This window comes from Rhincodon typus, unplaced genomic scaffold (assembly GCF_021869965.1).
Source record: "Rhincodon typus isolate 14 unplaced genomic scaffold, sRhiTyp1.1 hic_rhity00002472, whole genome shotgun sequence".
NCBI classification, from domain to species: Eukaryota; Metazoa; Chordata; class Chondrichthyes; order Orectolobiformes; family Rhincodontidae; genus Rhincodon; species Rhincodon typus.
Window position 1 is genome coordinate 1 of NW_025968110.1, and position 23,255 is coordinate 23,255.

The 23,255-nt window shown below is 35.8% G+C and overlaps 1 long non-coding RNA gene across 2 annotated transcripts; it reads right to left on the reverse strand.

The window, feature by feature from the left end:
- Positions 1–1,805: 1,805 nt before the first annotated feature.
- On the reverse strand, positions 1,806–22,373 carry LOC109928382. Of its 2 annotated transcripts, XR_002260453.2 has the most exons (5): positions 22,182–22,373; positions 18,288–18,358; positions 12,063–12,136; positions 7,465–7,587; positions 1,806–5,422 (listed from the first exon to the last, which is right to left on the reverse strand). It is a non-coding gene; the product is annotated as an uncharacterized LOC109928382 (long non-coding RNA). The 2 variants fall into 2 exon arrangements; XR_007261374.1 differs by lacking the exon at positions 18,288–18,358.
- Between the last annotated feature and the right edge of the window lie 882 nt (positions 22,374–23,255).

Below are 23,255 nucleotides of genomic sequence, written 5' to 3' on the forward strand. Positions count from 1 at the left end.
ATACAATGCAGTAGGAAAACTGTTAAAGAGGCACAATCACAAACACAACCTTGTTCATTAAAATCTTTTCCAACATTTTCTGTACAGTCAGCAAATGCATATGAATTAAAACCTTTTTTGTTAGCATAAACCTATATATAGGTTTAAAAAAAAATGTCTCCAGGCTGTCACTGGCAAACATATAGTATCATTGGTAACTAGTTGCCAACATTTAAAAGAAAACTCTTTTCAAGTCTCCCATTTCCTAATCGAAAAGATGAGCAAGAGGCCCACTTCTAGGAGTCAAGCTTATGTCACCCTTGAGCTAAGTATTCAAAAGTCAGAATGATTTCTTTTTGAATTTCCCATTTCTTGTTGGCAAGTCTCAGCTCTGGCTGATTTAAATCCATGTCCTACCACTTAATGGCACATTTGTATAAACATACTGCTGCTATCCATGGTTTTTATTGAATACAAAATCAATTGTAATACAAGGCTCTGCCGTGTATATGCATTAATCCCATTCACACTATGCAAACTGTAAACACAGAACATATTTGTTAAATAATTTTCCTTTGATACTCCAATGCTTCCATGTGACAATTAACTACAGCCACTAATAATCATTTGAAAGTGATAATCATCAGCAGTAACCAAGATGATTCACAATAATTACTGATAATGTGGAGTGATGGTTCAGTGATAACTAGAAGCTATCTACACTTACTATGATATTTTAGTAATATTCAAACCATAAACAGCAGTGAACTCTTAATTACTCAGCAGAAACCATACTGTAATCGAGGCAGAGTTGACGTTCATGTTCTGGAAAATATTTTGTGCTACTGTTGACAGTCTAAATAATTATTAGTTAACACTGAAATGAAAAAGATTATGTCTGGAATGACTGTTTCCCTTTAAAAAATGAGGAAATGTAAAACACTTACCAATGCTGCATTTGTCAAAAAATGATTAACAGGCACACGTATTAATTGGGATTTGGTCATAGATATGACATTATTTTTAGCTCATGTATTTTTGGTAAGAGAGTGGGCATTGGTACACCATTAAAGCACATAACATGCATCATTAAGTAAAATATTTTGTATTACAGTTTGAGTAATATGTACAGTATTCACAGAAATACTGTTCAAACTCGTCCAGGTGAAATATATACTCCCCTCTAAGGTATCAGGAATATGATTAATGTGCTTTTATTTCAAATGGACGTAAAATTGATACTTGGTGAAATGACTGCTGTCATAACTTCCTTAACCATATTGCTGGTGCCAAACAGACCTAATTAAAAGCATAAATAAGAAATGATCTCCAAAGTGGAAAAATACTTATCTACATTTTATAGTGTACATCATTATTGAAGTTGATGCAAATTCTAAGTACAACACAAACACTCAAAAGAGTATCACTGTGGGATACAACTGGAGTAAACTGCCGAACATGTCCAAATATCTAATTAAAATTATTTTCTTTAAAAAGTAACAACTACTTTACAAATAATTTTTCACTATGTCTTGCTTTCTTCAGTACACAAAAAGGAGTGAAGATTTACTTAACAGATACATTTTTAAGCTTATTGAGTCCCATAAACGACAACACAAAATGAATAAAGATCCAGGATCATTCTGTACATGTGAAACAGTATACACATTAGATAAACTTTCATTAACCTATTCTCTGGATATTAACAACTATGCCATCCACAACCACCTTTATCCAATCTCTCGGAAAGACATCACATATGTGTGTTGTAGAGATGGAATGACTAAAAGTAGGAATGAAATTAAAATGACATTGTTCTCGTGAAATGGCCAACAGTTCGTAGGGTTTAATTTTCTTAAGTCAAGATTGATTGCAGTACAAATTCAAAGAAAGCAGACAGAAGTTCAAAATTTCTTGTAAATTGAGCACTTATGTCACAATTAGATGACGGAAGAAAACTGCATAGATGGTCAGGATTTCAAATGAATAGTAATGCCACAGCTAGTGCCACCACTAAATATATACTGTGTGTCAAACACAATTTTTTTTAAGAATATACGTAGATTTATAGTGGAAACAACAGACCTGTCAACTTTAAGAATGGATTTATCTGCTGAATTCATGGTAAAAGTTTTAATTTATAACAACATGGAAAACAACACTTAACCTTTTTGTAGCACAATGTGTATTCATAAAAATGTAACATGTACATAACTGGCAAAAATGCAATGAAAATTTAAGTCAGATTTCCCTAAAATGTCAAATAAAAGTGGATTTAGGGAGAATGAGGACAGCATTACATTTTCCTGATAGATCTGTTAACAAAGATTCTTTCAGAATTAAAACTAGAATTCAAATTGAGCTAGTGTGAAAAGTGGTACAATTAATTACTCAGACACTTGTGAAAACGAAAGGTTTGTAATTTATTACACTTTTATTTTTGTATAAACCAGGCACTCATACTAAGTATTTGCCATTTCCTATGGATGTTTATAGACTTGTCAAATTTACATTTCACAGGAAAGGTGCTAAAAACTGAATAAGTTGGCTAATAACAGGAATGTTATTCTTCACAACAAAATCTACCGTTCAATTATGGAAAGCATCACACACGAATCATCTTGGGTGTAGTCACAAAAAATATTCTATGAAGAATACACCTTCAGACTACTGTTAATTTGGATTATCTGCATCTGACTAAAAAAGCACCAGTCATAAAACCAAGTGATACTGATAATTATTGTAAAGATTTCAATTGTTCAGTTTTAATCTAATGTAGCACCTCACCTATCAGTAGTTTCCAACAAGACTGAATTTCCAACAAGTTCTGCAAGTACTTTATCTAAAATGGTAAATGGCATCAGTTTATATTTGAGAATCCATCTTTTTAAGGCATAAACACTGAGTCACTTCTTGAACTTGCTGGGTTTACACTTTCTGAATGGATCAGTTTTACTCAGAATATACAGCATTTTACCATACATTTTTAAATCTGATTTTGGGACCCATGTTCTTTTCCGTATCCAAAACTAATCGATTTCAAAAAGTCATCCCTTTGAATTATCCAAATTGATGGTTTGGGATAAAGTGGCAGAATCCATTTAAGACCTGCATTGTAAAAATTGTTGCAATTGTGCCAGAAGAAAAAGACATAATAAATCTGAAAATGGAACTGGACAATTCAAATTCATAAAATGTAGCTTTTCAGTGCTACAAGGTACTTTCTAACTGGAGAGTTTTACAGATCTGTTGTTTCAGAACTTATGACAAGAATAAATCAATCATTCCAAGAACACTTAACATGCTCAGTCTGTCAAAATTCCAAATAGGACATTATACATCTCTCTTTTTAGAAGTTATTTTATATATTAGCATACATTAAAATACTTATGAAAAAGGAAGCAAGATATTACTGGCATCAAATTACAACCATTTCTAGACTATTTAATGCCACAGAGTCCCCTGGTAAAATGTAAAGCTGCACAGCTTGCTTTCATTTTGTTACCCAAGAGTAACTATACATTTTACTAGCAGGTATAAATCAAGTATCACTGTAGCAATCTTACAGGTCAGGAGTAGCAGCAAATGGCAGGAATACAAATGCAATGGTGACAAAGTGCAATTCTATTATCCATAAAATAAAAAAAAAGTGTTATCAATTAATAAGCTTTTTTATTTACAAAGAAACCCAAAAATAAGGTCAAACTGCACTTCTACAGCTGCCAGCAGTATATAGGATGGATGTTAATGTTAAACTCTGACGTCCAATACCACTCAGCAATCAGCACTTCACTATTATTGAACCCACTAACATGTGAAGTAACTTTTAGATCTGTAACCTAACCAAAGTGACATAACTTTTCAATCCAGTTACTACTAATGAATATGAAAATAAAAGCTAAAACTCATGTTGGTCTATTTATACTGTCCTAATTGAAAAGCTACACCAAATGAGCAAAAAGGATCAACAGAATTTAGATATTTACCTTTTACAATAACTATTTTGGTTACTTAATTGAGAATACAAAAATATATTGCTTTAGAAGTACTTTTTACATCCTATCAAGTAACATTTAGAAATCTGACATGCACATTACTACATTAAATGGAAAAAGTGGCAACTTAGCAATTTTAGAATTGGGAGGCAATGTACATTTATACAATTGTACAAATTGTTAAAATCAAATTTTGGTTATTTGCCTTCAAGAGTGTACCACATACATGCATTTATCTTTTTTAATGTAACAATTGCAAGCCACTATATTACACTGAAATGTTAACACAGAACTACAAATAAATTACATTCTTTTGTTATGCATCTACATCTGCAGAAGACAAGATATCTGATTTTCTAGAAGCTTAACAATAGTTTATAGGATCAAAATCAGATAAAGTGTACTTGCATCCTCTTTTTGTGGCTATTTGGACCCACACAACATATTTCACAGTTCTAGTAAAACCCTAACCCCAACCCTGATTACATTCAATTTTGTATCAGTGTAAGCTGTGCAAAACCTTACTTCACTGGCATTATGCCATATAGTTGCATTTGTCTTTGGTACAAAATAGTGTGCAAATATTTCTGAAAAGTACCGAAACTCATGTTTCAATAACCATCTTTATACAATACAGACTCTGTGGCATATATCTACATTGCTGAAATATTCCTATATACATTCATAATGGTTTAAACAGCCAAAGAGTGAAAATAAATGAATACTTTTTTAAAATCCATAAAATTTACCCACTGTATATCCATTACACCTTACATCTTGACTTTCATTTAAATACAAGGCACAAAGAATATTACTCCTGTCTCAAACTTAAATACTCACACAATGTCTGGAAAAGGCCATGTAATTCACTATATTAACTATTTAACACATACTTAATAATACAAGAATATATAGTATATACAAAAGGAATATATAATGTTACTAATGGAAAAAAATTCTGCAACAGCGGTTAACTTTAAAAAGAATTACAAACTAATTTTCTTGATTTCTTGATTCAACTACTACATCCACTTTTCTATGGAAACTTAACATAAGTTCCTACCAACATTTTAGAACACATCAATCCCTAGCTCATTTTATAGGTAAGTGAAATTTACCTCATTAGTACCTGAGCGCACATAACCATACTTATCTCAATGTGCATTTCTTTTTATAGAACTCTAATATGTCAACATGAGTTTTCCCTCTCTTTTTCAAGCAGGTTTAACACAACTAACAAAATGTCATTTGCTATAATGAATCAAACATTTATCACAGAAATGGCAAACATGTAACTATAGGCTGAAGCTGCTTCTGACAGAGCGTATCATGTTACACTTTTGATGTAGGTACTCGAAGACCTTCAAGACCACCTGTTGGGTCTCCTTCTCCTGTTTTTTCTAAAACTTGATTGACAAAGTCAGATGTTTGTCCAGCTACTGTTGTCCCTATCAAAAAAGGAACAAAAATAAAAGACTGGTATTCACCTTTAAAATGAAAATTAGATATTTTATAATCTTAACTATTACCTCTATTATCTTTACATCTCCATGAGACATATTGTACTGAGTTCTCATTCCAGGGTTGGGAACCTGACTTGAGAACTAGTTCCAGGTGCTGACCCCACATGGTCAGTTAAAGACGTGTCTAACACTACTCTAAAATGGAGATACAATTCAAAAGGTCATGGAGCAGGCGCACCATCCAAAACAAGGATGTCAGGCAGGCAGCCAATGGGATGCCCTCCACTGCTAGAGTAAAGGCAGCCCTATCAGCTGAGGTAGGAGTCATCAATCTGAAGGCCAAAGAGGAATGGTCAATCCAATGGAGAGCGAGACATAGAAGGTCAACTATAATTTCTGATTTTTCAAATGGCCACAGATGCAGCAGCAACCCTTCAAGGGATGGCCAGTGGCTGCAGCTGCAGCCCAGTAGCCATTACAAATGTTGGTGGGTAGGAAGACAGAGCTGAACTCCTCGCACCAACAATTGCTTCCTATGCATTCCTGCCCTGAGCCCACCACTTGGCCTGTTGACGACCCTCCATTTGTTACCAAAACAATTTGATCACTTAATAATTTAATACCTTCAAAAAGGAATGAGAAATTCTGCACTTAATTCAATTCTATTTAAACTTAACTTTGATTAAATCAGTTAATTGGCAACGAGATGTCGCAAGAAAAACATTGACACATTAGGCTACATTCAATACTTTCTGCCAGCTGATGCATGAGATCTGCAGCTTGGAACCAGATGATTAAAATCTTGCAACTAGTGTGTGGTCTGGGTGGCACAAATGAGGCGAAAGGTGACAAAAGGAAAAGAGTAAAAACAAAAAGCAGCCATTTTCTTGCTGAATTTCTCAGATCTATCAAGCTTTCTTTGCCTAATATGTTACCCAAAAAAGTTTATTTTGTCTCACTGTACCAAAATTAGGAGAGCTGTGGTCTGAGAGATCCATTATTGTTAGGTGTAGGGGCAATAGTTCACTTAGGAATCTACTGGTTTAAGATTCTCAAATATATTTCACACGGAATAACTTTAAAAGATCAGCCCTCCATTGCCTGATAATACAAGGTTGACAGAATGAAATATACTGGGATTATTCCTCATGCGCAAACATGTAACATTCTTGTGAAAAGCATAGCAGAAGCTAAAAATCAGGTAGTATACCACAAGAACAAAAATACAAAAATATACATAAATATAAATGAGTAGCATTCAAAAGATTAGATTTGATTTCCTCTAAGTAATGGTTACATAGTTCAAATCTTCAGAACAAAATAGTAAAATTTGTTACAGTGCACTTAAGACATAGGAGTAAAAGTAGGCCATTTGACCCAAAAAACTGCTCGGTCATTCAACAAGATCATGGCTAATCTGATAATCCTGAACTCAACTTTCCATACAACCCTGGATTCTGATTAAAACCATTACGATTAAAAATTCTGTCTACTTCAGCTCTGAATACACTTAATAACCAGGCTCAACAATTCATGATGGTAAAAATGTCCATAAGTTCACTACTCTTGAAGAAATTCCTCATCTGTCTTAAATGGGTGACCATTTACTCAGATTTTGTCCACTGGCCCACATAAGAAAGAAGCTCTCCACATCTATTCTGTCATGCCCCCTAAGGATTTTACACGTTTCAGTAAGGTCTCCTCTCATTCTTATAAATTCTAAAGAGTACAAACTCAACCTTGCCTCATAAGAAGATCCCTCCGTACCCAGGATCAACTGAATGAATCTTCCCTCAACTGCCTCCAATGCCACAATATCTTTCTTTAGGTAAATTAATTTGCTCGTGATTCCATTAAGGTTAATATCTAAGAAACACATAGGGCATTAAAAACAAATCTGGTGAATTGTTTTAGTTGAAGTAACTTACCAAAGATACTGATTGTTTGTAGTCTTGAAGTAAATTACTGAGAGAAACGTGAGGATGGGCAAAAAAATAATATGAAGTAAAAAGAAAATAATTTCTTACCAAGTGTCTCATTTAAGAGATTTTCAAGTTTTTCTAGGATGCTTCCACTTCCTTTCTCTCCCGGACTCTGTACTCTATTTACTATTTCCTGTTTTATTGAGTTAATCACATAAAGCAGATGATCTGCAAAGAATAACGTGTTATGATAGTCAGAAAATTCCAATGTAGATAAAAGCAAATGTCAGCAAGTCATAAACATCTACAGCTCTGGGTAATCTTTTAATAAAATATGTGGAAAAACAAATCTTTGAGTGAAAGAGAAATACGAAATTATATTATACCTGGTAAACAACTAACAAGAGGAATACAGAGACGCAAACATTTTTTTTTAACATTGACAAACTTTAGCAATGTTTGCTCCATGATGGATGCTCCTTCTAAAATGTTGAAAAATGTTGTTAGAATTGATTTCAATGACAAGCAGCAAAAAATGCATTCAAATCTTGTTTGAATCATTGTCATACAGTTATCCCTTCAATAAGAAATTGGTTATAACTGAAACAATGAAATAGTAACGGTTAATCAAATTTTAACGACTTATTGTGTTTTCTTCCTTTTCAAAGAGAGCCTTTGGAACGTGTATTTATGTAGAGTTGTCACTGAAGCCACCGTAAGGGCAACCAATCAAAACTTTCAATTGGACAACAAATGTTTTAACCTAGTGTTTACAGATTATTACAAAGGCATGCGGAGATGGAAAGAGTTTTAATGTGAGTTGGAAAGGGAATTAATATTATAATCATCTTACATGGAATCCTCGCTCTGCAGAAGAATGGCTACAACCACAGCCATGGATCTTCTGAAGCAGAACAAAACATGATTTTTTTTTTTTTTTTTATACAGGTGACTACACAGTAGTTGGAATATCTATTTTAACATTTGATTTCATAAAACATACTAGAGAGAGAGAGAACTAGTTAAAACTATAACTGTGAACCGAATTTTTGAAAACACATGTACTTTGAAATGTCTGCTTTGGGAGAGCAGAGATTGTCAAAACAAACCATGTTAACATTAAAGTCTACCAATTACTTCAACAAAATTTAAAATGGATTCCACATGAGGCATTCTCTGCACTTTATATTAGCTTCCCTTATTAGCCTTTTCTCTCCAGGGCCTATTTATCCATTTTGAAGTCAAACTGGTCTATATTTTGCATAATTATTGATGGGTACACAGAATGCCAGTCATTTATAATTTTTAAGAGCTTCAGCAGAGGGTAAAATCTGAAGCAATTGAATTTAACAATTTGTTCCATCAGATACTTCCATTTTGTTGAAGTAATTGGATCACTCACTCATATTACCTAGAACAATCCCAAAATCTACATAACTGCAGACTTTTTAGATCTCTGAAGGAGCGGATATTGTTGGCTGGTCTGTCAATAGACAATTGATTTGATATGCTACATCGTCATGCAACTCAGATCTGGCAATATATGTTATTGTTAATTTACTGCCAAATCCTCAATGGCCTAGTTCGCTGTAAGGAACTACAGAGCAGGAATTGGCCATTTAGCCCCTTGAGCCTGCTCCACCATTCTAATCACGGCTGATTATCTACTTCAACATATATTATCCCATATTATCCCTATTTTGTTTGATGTCTAGAAACCCATCAATCCCTTTCTTGAATGTAATGACTAAGTTTCCACAGGGTGGAGTACTCTAAAGATTCATCACCGTGAGTAAAGAGGTTCTTCATCATCCCAGTTCTATTTTATTCTGAAGTTGCATCCCCTCGTTATAGCTTCGAGTTACAAGGGGAGATATTTTCTGCACCACTTTGTCTATCTCTAAGAATTTTGCATCTTCTATGAGGTCACCTCTCATTCTTCCTATACTCCAGAGAATGTAGCTTCAGCTTCCTTTATCTCTTTTCATAGGAGAGACCCACCATCCCAGGAAAGAGTCTGGTGAATTTCTGCTCCGCTCCCTCTATCGCAACTATATCCTTGCTTAGACAAGGGGACCAGAACTGCATACAATACTCAGTCAGAGACAAACAGCACAGAAATAGATCGTTTTGTCCAACTCGTCCATGCCGACCAGACATCCCAATCTCACCTATTCCAATTTGCCATCATTTGGCCCTTGTCCCTCGAAATCCTTCCTACTCATAACCATCCAGATGCCTTTTAAATGTTGTAATTGTACCGGCCTCCACCACTTCCTCTGGCAGCTTGTTACATACGCACACCACCCTCTGCATTAAAAAGTTACCCCTCAAGTTCTTTTTAAATCTTACCTCTCATACCTTAAAACTGTGCCCTCTCGTTTTGGACTTTCCCAACCTAGGAAAGGCATCTTGGCTATTCACTCTATCCATGACCCTCGTGATTTTATAAACCTCTATAAAGTGATCCCTCAGTCTCCAACGGTCCAGGAAAAAAAATCCCAACCTATTCAGTCTCTCCCTAAAAGTCAAACCCTCCAGTCCTGGCAACATCCTTGTAAATCTTTTCTGCACCCTTTCAAGTTTAATGACATCCTTCCTATAAGAGGGTGACCAGAATTGTATGCAGTATTCCAAAGGTGGCCTCAACAGCATCCTGTACAGCCCCAAGATGACATCCCAACTCCTATGCTCAATATTATGACCTATGAAGGCAAAGGTTTAATCTCACCAGATTTCTATACAATTAAAGCAAGATCTCTTTGTTCTGGTACTCAAATCCTCTTGTAATAAACGTTAATGTAATGTCTGACTACTGTATCTCTAGCTTTCAGTAACTGATAAACAGGAACATCAAAGACCCTTTGGACATCAACACTTCAATATGATCATAGCTGATCATGCAATCTCAGAATCACTTTTCCGCTTTCTCTCCATACCCCTTGATCCTTTTAGCTGCAAGGGCCACAGCCAGCTCCCTCTTGACCATCCTGCCACCCCAAGAATCAGTCTGATGAACCTTAACTGGACTGCCTCAACAGCTAGAATGTCCTTCTTCAGACTAGGAGACCAAAAGTGCACACAATACTTAAGGTGTGGCCTCATCAAGGCCCTGTATAACTGCAGCAAGACATCCTTACTCTGATACTCAAATTGTCTCATTACGAAGGCCAGCACGGCATTAGCTTTCCTCACCGCCTGCTGCACCTGCATGCAAACCTTCGGCAGCTATTCCACTACGACAACCAGGTCTTGTTGCACTCGTCTTTTCCTGAGCTGCCACCATTCAGATAATAATCTGCCTTCCTGTTTTTGCGACCTCACATTTATCTACATTATCTGCATTTGCCAAACGTGCCCACTCAGCCAGTCTGTCCAAATCACCCTGCAGCCTCCTAGCATTCATCTCATAGCACACACTGACACCCAGCTTTGTGACATCTGAAAATTTGGAGATATGGCATTCAATTCCTTCATCCAAATTGTTAATGTATATTGTAAACAGCTGCAGTCCCAGCACTGAACCTTGCAGCACCCCATTCATCACTGCCTGCCACTCTGAAAAGGACCTGTTTATTCCAACTCGCTGCTTCCTGTCTGCCAACAAATTCTTTATCCATGTCAACACATTACCTTCAATATCATGAGCTTTAATTTTCCTTACTAATCTCTTGTGTGGAACCTTGTCAAAAGCTTTTTGAAAGTCCAGATACACCATAGCTGTCCTTGCCCACTCTACTGGTCACATCCTCAAAAATTCCAGAAGATTTCTCAAGTGTGATTTCCATTTAGTGAATTCATGCTGACTAGGACCAATTCTGTCACTGCTTCCCAGAAGCTCAGTTATTACAATAAGTTATTAAATTAAAATGTCGCCCATTTAAAACAGAGATGAAGTGACATTTTTTCTCCAAGTTGAGTGTCTTTGGAACACTCTTCCTGAAAATAAAGTGGAAGCAGACTCTAAATATTTTGAAGGCAAAGGTGAATATATTTCTAGTAGTCATGAGATAAAAAGTTGAGGTGGATGTGATCTGATTAAATGGTGCAACAGGCTTAAGGAACTGAATGGCTTATTCCTTGTTTGTATGTATCTATTTCAAAAGTGGTCTCAGTGGTTATAGTGATGGTTTGGTACAAATTAAAAATAATAAGCAATACTATTAATTGTTACAAACAGTAATTGCAATTTTAAACACTACCAATTTAAAGGAAGGTTAACAATTAAAGAATTATTCAGTCAAAAAAATACACATGATGAAATTGATTCATTTTATAAAAGGAGTACAAGCCAACAAGGAGTGAAGAATCGTGGTTCACTAATGAAATTGTAAATGCAAAAGCAAAGGCCTGTAGATGCCAGAAATCTTGAACAAAAACAGAAACATAGTGCTAATGCTCAGCAGGTCAGGCAGCATCTGCAGACAGGCAAAGAGAACTAACATTTCACATTGGTGATCTTTGTCTGTCATGGACTAATGCTTTCATTTTTTCTTTTCCTTGCCCCTCCCCAACATCAATACATGCACCACCTCTACTTTTCTGGCTTGAAAACATACATACACCTCTATATATTGCAATTCTGATGAAGTGCCGTAAGCCTGAAACATCATCTCAGTTTTTCTCTCTTTGTATGTGCTGCTTGATTCATTACATGTTTGCAACATTCATTCCGTTTCCATTGCATAAAACAATTATCTTACCATATTCAGTATTCAGACCCCATAGTTTTACTTTGTTAGCCTCGTACTGAGCCTTTTTCTTTAAGCGACAAGCCCTGCAAATAAAATATAAATTAGGAGACATTCTCAAATAATTATTAATGTAACTTAATAAGTTCACAGGTAACAAAGTTAAGTGAAATTATATCACTATCAGAAAAAAAAGAGATTTCCATTTTCAGCCTTTCGAATGCCACTGAATACTTCTCTTTCAGATATAGCCTGCTAATCAAAGACAGAATTTTAACTACTAGAAACGCATAACCATTAACATTTTACACAAAAAATGGACTAGTCATTGTTTAACTCTTTTTCTTGTGATGTGCTGTACAGAGATAGGTGACTATTGACTATTTTTATCTTCATAAGTGACCCTGGATAAAACGATGAGTTTCTTTTTAAGAGACAATTCAGTAATACTTCCAACTCAATCCAATGTATAGGAATCAATGGAGTGGTATAAAAAAATGAAACATTTGCTTGCAGAAAATTCATCTATTTACAATAATAAGTAGTAATATCATACAAACCAAGTGTTTCCCAGTCAAAGTTAACTGATCTCAGCCACAGCAAGACTTTAGCAGCTAACGTGGATACGTTGCGGATAGTTCATTTCCAATGAACCCAATTGATTCATTTTTTGATAGCAACTGAAGCAGAACATAAAATAATGCCTAAAGATAGAAATCTTATGGACTTCTGGAAGGCAAGGGATGAAGGTTCACATGACAGATTCAAGGTAAAATTAAAACACACTGACATGAACACAAATTATTGACTTGGTTGGGAGACTGGTAAGGTTACAGTAACAGAAAAGAGATAACGGGCATATACTTTAAGTGGAAGGATCTGATAGTGGTGTCACACAAGGAATTGTTCAGAGTCTTCAACTGTTCTCTATATTTGTCAATAACTTAGATCACGCAACGAAGAGCCATTTACTCAACTTTCCTGATGACACTAAGATTGATGGCATTATATATAGTGTAGACTGAATCGTGAAATTACCAAATGTAACATCCACAGACTAAGTGAGTCAGGAAATCTGGGGTCAGGAGATATCAATGCAAGCCAATTTTGCAGTTAACAATTTTGGAGCAAAAATAGATAGACTGAAGTAGTTGTTAAATTGTGAAGATGTGGAGATGCCGGTGTTGAACTGAGGTGGACAAAGTCAGAAGCCACACAACACCAGGTTACAGTCCAACAAGTTTATTTGAAATCACAAGCTTTTGGATCATGGCCCTTTCATCAGGTGAAGTGAGAAAGAAGCACACAGAACACAGAATTTACGAGCAGAGAGATCAAAAGATCACACAAATGGTGTGAGCGCGATGTTGAATACTAAGTCCCTGCAGGTGATTTGAGGTGTTAGATGGTGTGAGTAAAGTGTCAATAGCTGAAAAACAAACGAAGGGATGACCTATAATCCGATTAAATGAGGCAGAGAGATAATTACAAAGAATTAAAAATAATATGGTGCTGGAGACAAAATTCTGTGTGCTTCTCTCTCACTTCACCTGACAAAGGGGCTATGCTCCAAAAGCTTGTGATTTCAAATAAACTGTTGGACTATAACCTGGTGATTTATGGGTGCTTGTACACAGATCACTAAGACATTGTATATAGAACAATACAGCAATTTGAATAGAGGAAAGCAGAGTGTGACAGGCAGGAACAGAGTGGTTCATAGCAAAAGTGCAGTCAATGTGGTTAAGTCACATAAAATTGTAAAAAGTTAAAATTAATGATATATTACCTAATTACACAAAGCATTCTCAACAAGGCAGACAAATTAATGACACTGTTATAGATAAATGGATTTGATCTACTAGCCCTTGCTGAAATGTGGTTGCATGATAACCACATTTAGGAATCAAATACCCCACTGTACTTGAGGTATCTAAAAGAGAGATAAAACGGAAGAAAGAAGAGGTATCAGTAATGATAAAGAATGATATAATGACACCATTGAGGAAGGACTTGGCACAGATATTCATAATTGCCAGTCATTATGGATGAAGAGGAAACATAACACGGAGCAGAAAATACTGGCAGCATAGTTTGTAGGCCCTTTAACACCAGATAAAGTACAAGTGTATTTATCAAGAAATTAGGAGCATTTAACAACGCTAATACAATAACTGCAAGAGTCTTATCTTTATGTACTCTGGATAAATCAAATTAGCAAAAGTAGTTTTTAAGGTCGGGTTCATAGAAGTCATCCAAAAATGTTACAAGAAACTACCAGGGAACTTCAGAGAGACGGTACCCAGGGAAGAGTGATTACGTGCATGAATTTAAGGGTGAGGTGCTTAAGTTCAAAACTAAAGTCTTAAATTTAAAATCAATTACAATAGATATGAGGGATAAGCTGATTCAGTTTTTGCAAAGATGGATTAAAATGCATAATGGCCAAAAAGCAATGATGAATATTTGAATAAATATTTCATAATTCTTAAATATACATTTGCTTGAGAAATAGAAACTTCTAGAAAGAATATTAATTCCTAGCCAAGTGAAGATGTTATGGATAATAGTAGATTAAGAGGCTAATAATGCTGTTCGGATCAAACATGGGTTTTAAGAGAGATTTGGGAACCATCAAAGGATGATTTAAAAAATCAGATGGATAAAACAAAAGATGACAATATGTTTTAATACCATTTGCAAATGTGTTAAATAAAGCAAAGGAAAAGCAAATTAAAATGCAGATCCTTTAGAGACCCCGAAGCACAAATTAGAATAGGAATAATGGCAGAGACATTAAACCAACATAACGTATCCATCTTTACAATAGTATACACAAAAAATATCAGAAATAGTTAGAAATCAAAGTGATCAACATTAGTAAAGTACTGGGAAACTAATTTGATTAAAAGTCTACAAAATCTCCTCTGCTTGACAGTCTATATTATAGCATTCTGAGTGTGGTGGATACAGAACGAGTGAATGCTGTAGTTGTGATCTTACAAAATTTCTTCAGATTGTGGAATGCTCTCAGTATTTTGGAAAGCAGCAAAATAACCCCGCTACCGGGGGGGAATAAAAAAGGAGAAAGAAAGCATAACTAAGTAAGCTAATTGGCCTGCAGTTTTGGGGCTGCATGGTGGATCAGTGGTTAGCACTGCTGCCTCACAGCACCAGGGACCCAGGTTCGATTCCACCCTCAGGTGACTGTCTGTATAGAGTTTGCACATTCTCCCCGTGTCTGTGCGAGTTTCCTCCGGGTGCTCCGGTTTCCTCCCACAGTCCAAAGATGTGCAGGGTAGGTGGATTGGCTGTGCTAAATTGTCCATAGTGTTCAGGGATGTGTAGGTTAGGTGGGTTTTTGGGGAATGGGTCTGGGTGGGATGCTCCGAGGTTTGGTGTGGACTTTTTGGTCCGAAGGGCCTGTTTTCACAATGTAGGGATACTATGATGATGAAGATGACTTAATTTGCAGAATAGATAAAGGGGCAAGTATATTTAGATTTAGAAGACATTTAAAAAAGCAAAGTTTTTGTACAATGTAAGGGTGATAGCGTTGATGTCATTTATCAGCATAAGAAAGAATTACTTCAAGACAGAATCAGAATGTAGGTATAACTTGATCATTTTCAGGTTGCTAGGCCACGTAACTAGTAGTCATTATATGAACAGTGTTGGCACTCAGCACTTCCAAAAAAAAATTAATGATTTCAATGAGGGGCCTAACAATAAAAAGCTCAGAAATTAAGCTGCAAAGAGGTTACAGAAATCAAAAGAGATCAAAAGACTGAATGAACAAAAAGGTAGCAGATGGAGTACAGTGTGAGGAAGTGTTGGGATTGTTCATGCTGGTAGGAAGAATAGAAAATTAAAACTATTTTTAAATGGCAAGTAAATGTTTTTACGATGGATATCCAAGTCCTCATTCACAAAATACAGAGTTGGCGTTCAGGTACAGCAAATATCAGAAAGACAAATAGTGTATTGGTCATTACTGCAAGAGAGTAGAAGTACAAGATTAAAGAAATCCTGCTGAATTGTACAGATTGGTAAGATCATAGTTTGCAGAAGGGTACGATCAATTCATGTTCCCAATGAAGAATATACTCGTCTCCTGGTGCAAGGAAGATTCGCTAAGATAATTCCTAGGATGAAAAGATTATCAATGAGGTACAACTGACCAGTCTAATTCAATGCTTTCCAGACTTGAAAAGAATAAGAGAGGATCGTATTGAAGCTTAAGATTTTGAGAGGACATAACAGGATAGATGGAACGAGGTTGCTTTCCTACAGCTGAAAATGATCTGGAACTACCTGGCCTAGCCTCAATATTAGGCATCGACCGTTCAGGTCAAAGATGGGAAGAAGTTCCTTCAAAGGACTGTCAATTTTTAGAATTCTCGACCCAGACTTGAATGTTCAGTCATTAATATATTCAAGGCTAAGATTTAAAAGATTTTTGGAAGAAAATCAGGGACAATGGGAATCAGAAGGGAAACTGGACTCAAGGTAAAGATTAGCCAATATTCTCTGAATAACAAAGCAGGTTCAAAGGGTCACATGGTCCAACCCTAACCCTAATATTACTCCTATTTCTAAGCTAACATATCATAGTAGTCAAAAACTAAAAATAATTAAAAAAGATTAATGGCAGATTAGCCTTTATAACAAGAGGGCTCAAATATGAAAGGGGGAAAGTGGTGTATTAATTGCACAAGTTCTGGTAAAACACTGAACAGATCAATGCACTGCACCATAGAAATTATATACTGGCCTTGGGTCAAACAAAGTGCAAAAGCACCAGAATGTTACCACAATTCTAAGAACAGATTTCGTGGAATGCTTAATTAACTAGATTTGTAATTCCTAGAATATGGGAAATTGATGGATGATTTGATTTGTTTTGGTTTTGTTTAGGACGTTAAAAGGAATTGAATTGTTGATGGAGCAATATTTTCCTATTCATAGGAGTGTCCAGCTAAGGACATAACGTTAAAATCAGGAGAGAAGAATCATTTAATACAAAGGGTAATAGAAGCGTGGAGCTAACACCCACAAAAAGCAGATGTTAACAGCGGTAGACATAAATTTTAAATCTTAAACCATTACATTCTTGCTAGTCAATGATATTAAAGGATATGGAACGAATGCAGTTGGATGGGATAGGTTTAAGGGGCTGACAGGCAAGCTCCTGTTCTGATATTCTTACAACTGCCCTCAATTATCAGCTGTGGTTCAATTTAGTAGCAAACTCATGGCTAGGTCTCATGTTTCCAGATTCAAGCACTGCCACAGGGCTTGATCATAAAAATCAAGATTGTTACTCAATGCAGCACTGTAGGAGCCTTATACTGTTGGAAGTACTATCTTTTGGATGAGATGATAAACTAAAGGCCCTTTCTACCTGGTTCGGTGAATATAAAAAGATCACATCGCACAATTTTGAAGAACAGCAGGAAATTTATTCTTGCTGTTTTGGGCAATATCTATTTCTCAATTAACAACATAAAGAAACATAATCTGGTTATTATCATATCACTCTGACAGTGTTTGCTGTGCATAGATCAGTTACTATGTTTCCTAAGCTACAATTGCAACAGCTTTTCAAAACAGTACTTCACTGTCTTGAAAATACTTTGAGATGTCCAGTGGACATGTAAACTGCTATACGTATGCAGGTCTAACATTTTCAATGTTTTCTAATAGGGTGAGGGCAATCACTTTGGTTCGCATTCTTCTTTCCTAAGCAGTAATCTGTCTTTAAAATGCTTGTATTTAATAACGGGACCAGAATTAGTGACAGTTGAAATGCTGAATAACCAGTCAAAGCTCTCTGCCTAGGTTCACACAGAAAATACCCACTGAAGAGGATCAATGTCTTCAGAAAAAAGAAATGAGAAGAAAGTTGCAAAAATAAAAAAAAAACTATATTTCAGTTTAAATGCCTACTTCACACATTATGCACTACAAGATCAAATGTTGACTACAAACAAAAATGTATATGATTGAAAATAGCCACAATTTTGAAATGATGTGTGAACTTTCATTTCCTTTTGTTTGTTTCAACAAAATCAACTCCCAACAGGTTGTTCAGCCAACTAAATGGTTAGCTATTAACATATTAATGAGCTTAAGTTTAATCAATGAAAGTCAGGTATGGCATGCAAACATACAATATAAAACAAAAATACTATATCATCAAAACTTAATCTCCTTGGAATAAAGATCACTACTCACCCTTAGAATAAGGTAGTCATCATTTTCTGAAAAGGTACACTCCACATCCCAAGGATAGGTAGCCTATTCAACTGGGGGGAAAAAAAAATAAAAAAAAAATTACAGGGCTGTGCCTCCGCTACTACTGCGTGAAGTTCACCAACACTCCTGGCAGAGAACAGAGTTAGGAACAAAGTCCTTTTGACAGCAGCTTTAAATCTACAGTAGCCATAGGCTTAAAAGGGGCTGGGGTGTAGCTGGGAGGTTGCATCAGGTTATACAGCACAAAGATCCCATGCTTTGATTAAGCATTTAATTGGGGTCTTAATGTGGGGAGAAAATTCAAGGAAAAGCTTTCCAAAGAGTTTCCTTCCACTGGGGAATGACAGGTAGCGATAACTTAGACTTCTGTGAAGTTGTGCAGAAGGCCTTCATGTAGCAATTCCAGGGCTAAACAAACATTTAGGCTATCACTAGAAAGGACCAAATCGAAAGATCAGAGGTAATAGTTAATAGCCTAAACAGACTGCAAATGCCAAAAGTTGAAAGATATTACAGCAAAATTCTGTCGCTGACAATTTAAGTTTCTTGAATGAAGAGTCGTCGAAAATAAGTTTTAGTTCGTTAATTATTGACAAAGAAAAGCTAAAGTGGATTTACACGATGATTGTCACAGCTTAGGTCTTGAAATACAAGTATTTGAAAGATAAAATGGTGAGCCAAAGATGGCTCTGAAATGTTGAAAAGGTATAGCAGCATACCTACAGCCTTCATCAACACTTCGGGGGAGGGCAATGGTAAAATGCAGGAGGGTGAGGAGACGTTGATGAGATGGTGCAGTAAAGAAATAAACTTGGAGGCTTTCTTGACAAAGTTTGATGTCACCTATAGGGCATTATGAAAGAACAAACCAGAATTTAACAGTAATAGCGATCTGAACTATTAAAATTCGAAGCTCGAGTTCAGCTACATATGCTGTAACATGCAAGAACAGCATATTTACTGTCATTGCATTTAACGACGTGCAACTCTAATAAGTAGGTTGATTGATTGTGATTTCAATCTTCATTGTGTACAAAACAAGACACTGATTGAAGTTGCTTTCCTTTGAGAAGTATCAAGGTAGGCCTAGCTACGTGCATTGCAAGGTGAAATGACTATTTGGCACGTAGCCTACTATAACATGAACCCATACTGTCTCTTGACGAATTGTTCGGTGTCCAGCATTTTATCCAAACGCAGTAACAAAAATGAGGCTTAGCCTATGCTCCAAGGGAAGACAGTGGGGATGAAAAGATGCTGCCTCACCACTTCAAAATCATTTCTATTTATTTCACATGTGAAGCAAACGCCATTTTTCCTTTATCTCCACTTGTAACACTTTAGTAAGATCACTGGAAGACATAACAATCTACACAGTGGATAGGTGGGTCTAGTCCCAAAGACATCAGATTATCCACAAATAGCCAACTGAATAGGGATAGGTTTCAGATGATTGTGCCTTTCTAGAACAAGAAATTTGCTTTGATTATGGAGCCAGAAGATGAAGTTCCAAGTAGAAGACAAACTCAGGCTGGAGATGCTGAACATAGCATGGCACTATTAGCATTTCTTTATGAATCAAGGAAAAGCCAAAAAAAAAAATCCATTGCAATTTTTCAATGTGGGGTAAAGAAATACACAATGTCAAGTTACTATAAAGAGGAGAATCCCGAAGTAGCAAAAGTCTTCATCATCCGACAGAAGGTCTCGGTTCAATTCCAGGATGTGTCTTGAATGAACACTGGATAAATCTCTGGTGAAGGCTAAATATGTAGATTATCTTAAAACTTTTTAATATTAATCACCAATAGGATTCGTAAGTAATAGTTGCGTCTGTAGCAATCTACCATGATGCCTTGTGGAAGAATATAATTTAGGCTTTGATAGTGATTAATGAAATTGTTCTGCAAAAGAATACAATTTGCCAAGCCTCATGTTTGCATTTTAGCATGCTTTTTGAATGATGACAAGTGCAATACCATCTCAATTTTTGTTTTTAAAGAAGGAACTTTTTTGGGTTAAGACATCATACATAGGCTCGAATGCCCCTGTCCTTGTGAAAAGTAGGAGGAATAAAGAAATAAATTTCTGTCTCTCAACTATCTGTACAGATTTGACTTTGGACATAAATTCCAATTGTTGAGAGCTCAAGTTGCAACACATCTTTTCTACTTCGGTGTCCAATATAAAACTACTGTTCTTTGAAATGGCACAATACACCTTACTGTTTTCCAGAAACTGTTACTAGCAAACTTGCTTCAGACTAAACCAGATCAAGTCAGGAGATGTGACAACACAGCCAAGACCCTGGCATCACTGGATGAGAGAAGCAATGAAAGGGATTGCGAATTCATTCTTCTTGTGAAGATTATAGATGCCTATGTCTGAATGAAGTCACTGAAAACTGAAGTCTTCGAATGATTTGTTGTTGCTCAATTGTCTGTATAGGTTTCCCACTGGACCTGAAGCCATAGACTGGCATTGATAACTTACCTGCTATGAATTTCTCCTTTTCATTTCCAGATTTTAGTTGTTTAACAGTGTCAAATTTTGAATGCCCGTGAACATTCCTGAAAGCATTCATCAGAATAAAACAGCTTCTTCAGCATTAGAACAGACCAACATAGGTAAACAAATTCCAAATTAATAGTGAAAAATAACATGTCCTATATCCAGCCTTCTGTGATGATGTGGAATAATATCAGATGCAGCGGTTTAAAGGCAACCCTGTATTGTCAGCACATCAAGTACACACGTTTCCTTCACTGCTTGGAAACGGTACAGGCTTTTTCCATGACCACATGAACCTCAGGGAAAGAACAGGTATCATGTGGCAATACATTGGTGAGCCTACTATCCAGGTCTGGAATTGGCATGGTGAAGAAACATGATTTCAGCACTGGTGGAAAAACCTAGTAAATGATCTAGGAGTAGCACTCTTCACAGAAACTTGCAGGTCTGTCAAATGAGACACCCTGTTGAACGAGAACTTCCCTGATGTAGTCAATCTGAATGACGTAATTTCTTTGATTCTGGTCTGCATTTTAGATGATGACGACGACACTGTAAACTCTTTGGTTTACCCTACTACAGAAACACAAGAGTTCATATATTGTGTCATCAAGACAGCACTGGATGCCACATATATATTGCTTGAAGGTGATGTTTCCGTTAACTGAGGTGGAATTTTAAAGCCTATACTGAATTTTCTTTCAAAAGAAAGAAATGTGGGTTATCAAGGCAGTAAAAACAACTGTTGATTGAGAAAACTCCTTATGCGATGCAACAAACATAATGCAACTGGCGTTAATGGTGAGAGGAAAATAACTGAAGATGGATGCCTGGAGGTGCCCTTGTATTTTGTAATTATCACACAATAATATTAAAATCTAAAGGGTCAAATGTCCCTCTTATTTTCCCAGTTGGATAGGCCACCTATGTGTAACGTATGTGGAGTGGTCAATGAAGTTAATACAAAAAAAGTGAATTTCATCTTTCAGTTATTTAGAAATCTTTTTATTAAAATGTCCAAAATAAATCTTTTGATCAAACATCCAACTTTCAGATAGAGAAAGATGGGTTTATTTAGCATATGGGTAGAATGAAAACTTGATGTGCTGTATCCAAATCACAGCATTTCACCTTTTTGTATAAAAAGTGGTTTTGGGTAGATATGGAAGAGGTAATTAGAGCTCTACCCACTATTCTAGAGGATAGATACAATTTAACATTTCAGGGCTTGAATGTACATATCCATTTTTTTTTTAAGATTAAAATGTATTTCTGGTAATAACAAGTATTTTAAAAATGATTTCAATTAAACAGAACTGATACAATAAACACACACTGCTGTTTAAAATTCATTCTCATTACCTGGACGCAAGTTTGTTCTTCTCTTTTCTGGACCTTGGTCTGGCAGTTAATGGCAGTTCACTTACAGGTGTCAGATCACTAATCACCTTGTTTAGTTTTCTAAGCTCATTCCCAATCTGCAGTAATTTTCTTGGATTTGGAGTCAAGTCTTCTACATCTGTTCTGCGAGACTTCTTCACTAAATATTTCCCTATATTGACAAGAATACATACGATTAGTTTATCTAGCTTCATTAATTCTAGGAAACTACATCACATTTTATGATACTGCATATTAGCAGCTGAAATCATAACAATGTTTAAAACCCAGTTGAGAATACTGTCAAGCCACATATTTGATAGGATCTGCTTTATAGACCATTATCATTTACAATTTATAATATGTGGAAGAACTAAGATTTAAAAAGTAACTGGCAAGACAACACCCAAAAAAAAAACTTTACAATATAAACCTGAACAAAATAAATACAAGCAATAATGACTAATTAAGTACACCAAACAAGTATGATAATGATTAAAGACAAAATAAGTTTAAGTTTACATTAAATCACTTTTACTATGAATTTCATACCAATAGGATTTTAAATATATTTTCCAGAGAATGAATAAATTTCCATACTTCTGGAACAAGTTCTACAGGCCATAATTCAAGTCAATTGTGTATTCATTCCAAAACAACCTCCTCATTGCTCACAGTCACACGCCATGACACAGCAGACGCACATAGCCACTCCCTTGTCACCTATTCTACATATGGACTCCTCTCCTTCTAGAGCTACTTAACCCTACCCAATTTTCTAGAATTCATTCTCTCTCTTGCTAAACATTACTTAATTCTTTGGTTAAACATAGCAGGGTGTGTCAAGATGTCTGCAATGTCCAGGTCAGCTTTCTTTTCACCCACTTATGCACTTAAAACCAATACCCACCAGTGTTCATTTTGAACATACTTCCACTTTTCCCTGCAGCAACCTCAGGGTTTTCTTCTTTCTAAAAACCTCTCCACTGGGTCAAAGCTTCAAGCATTGCTATAAACACACACCCAGGTAGTTAACCCCTAGCCCATAATTAAAAT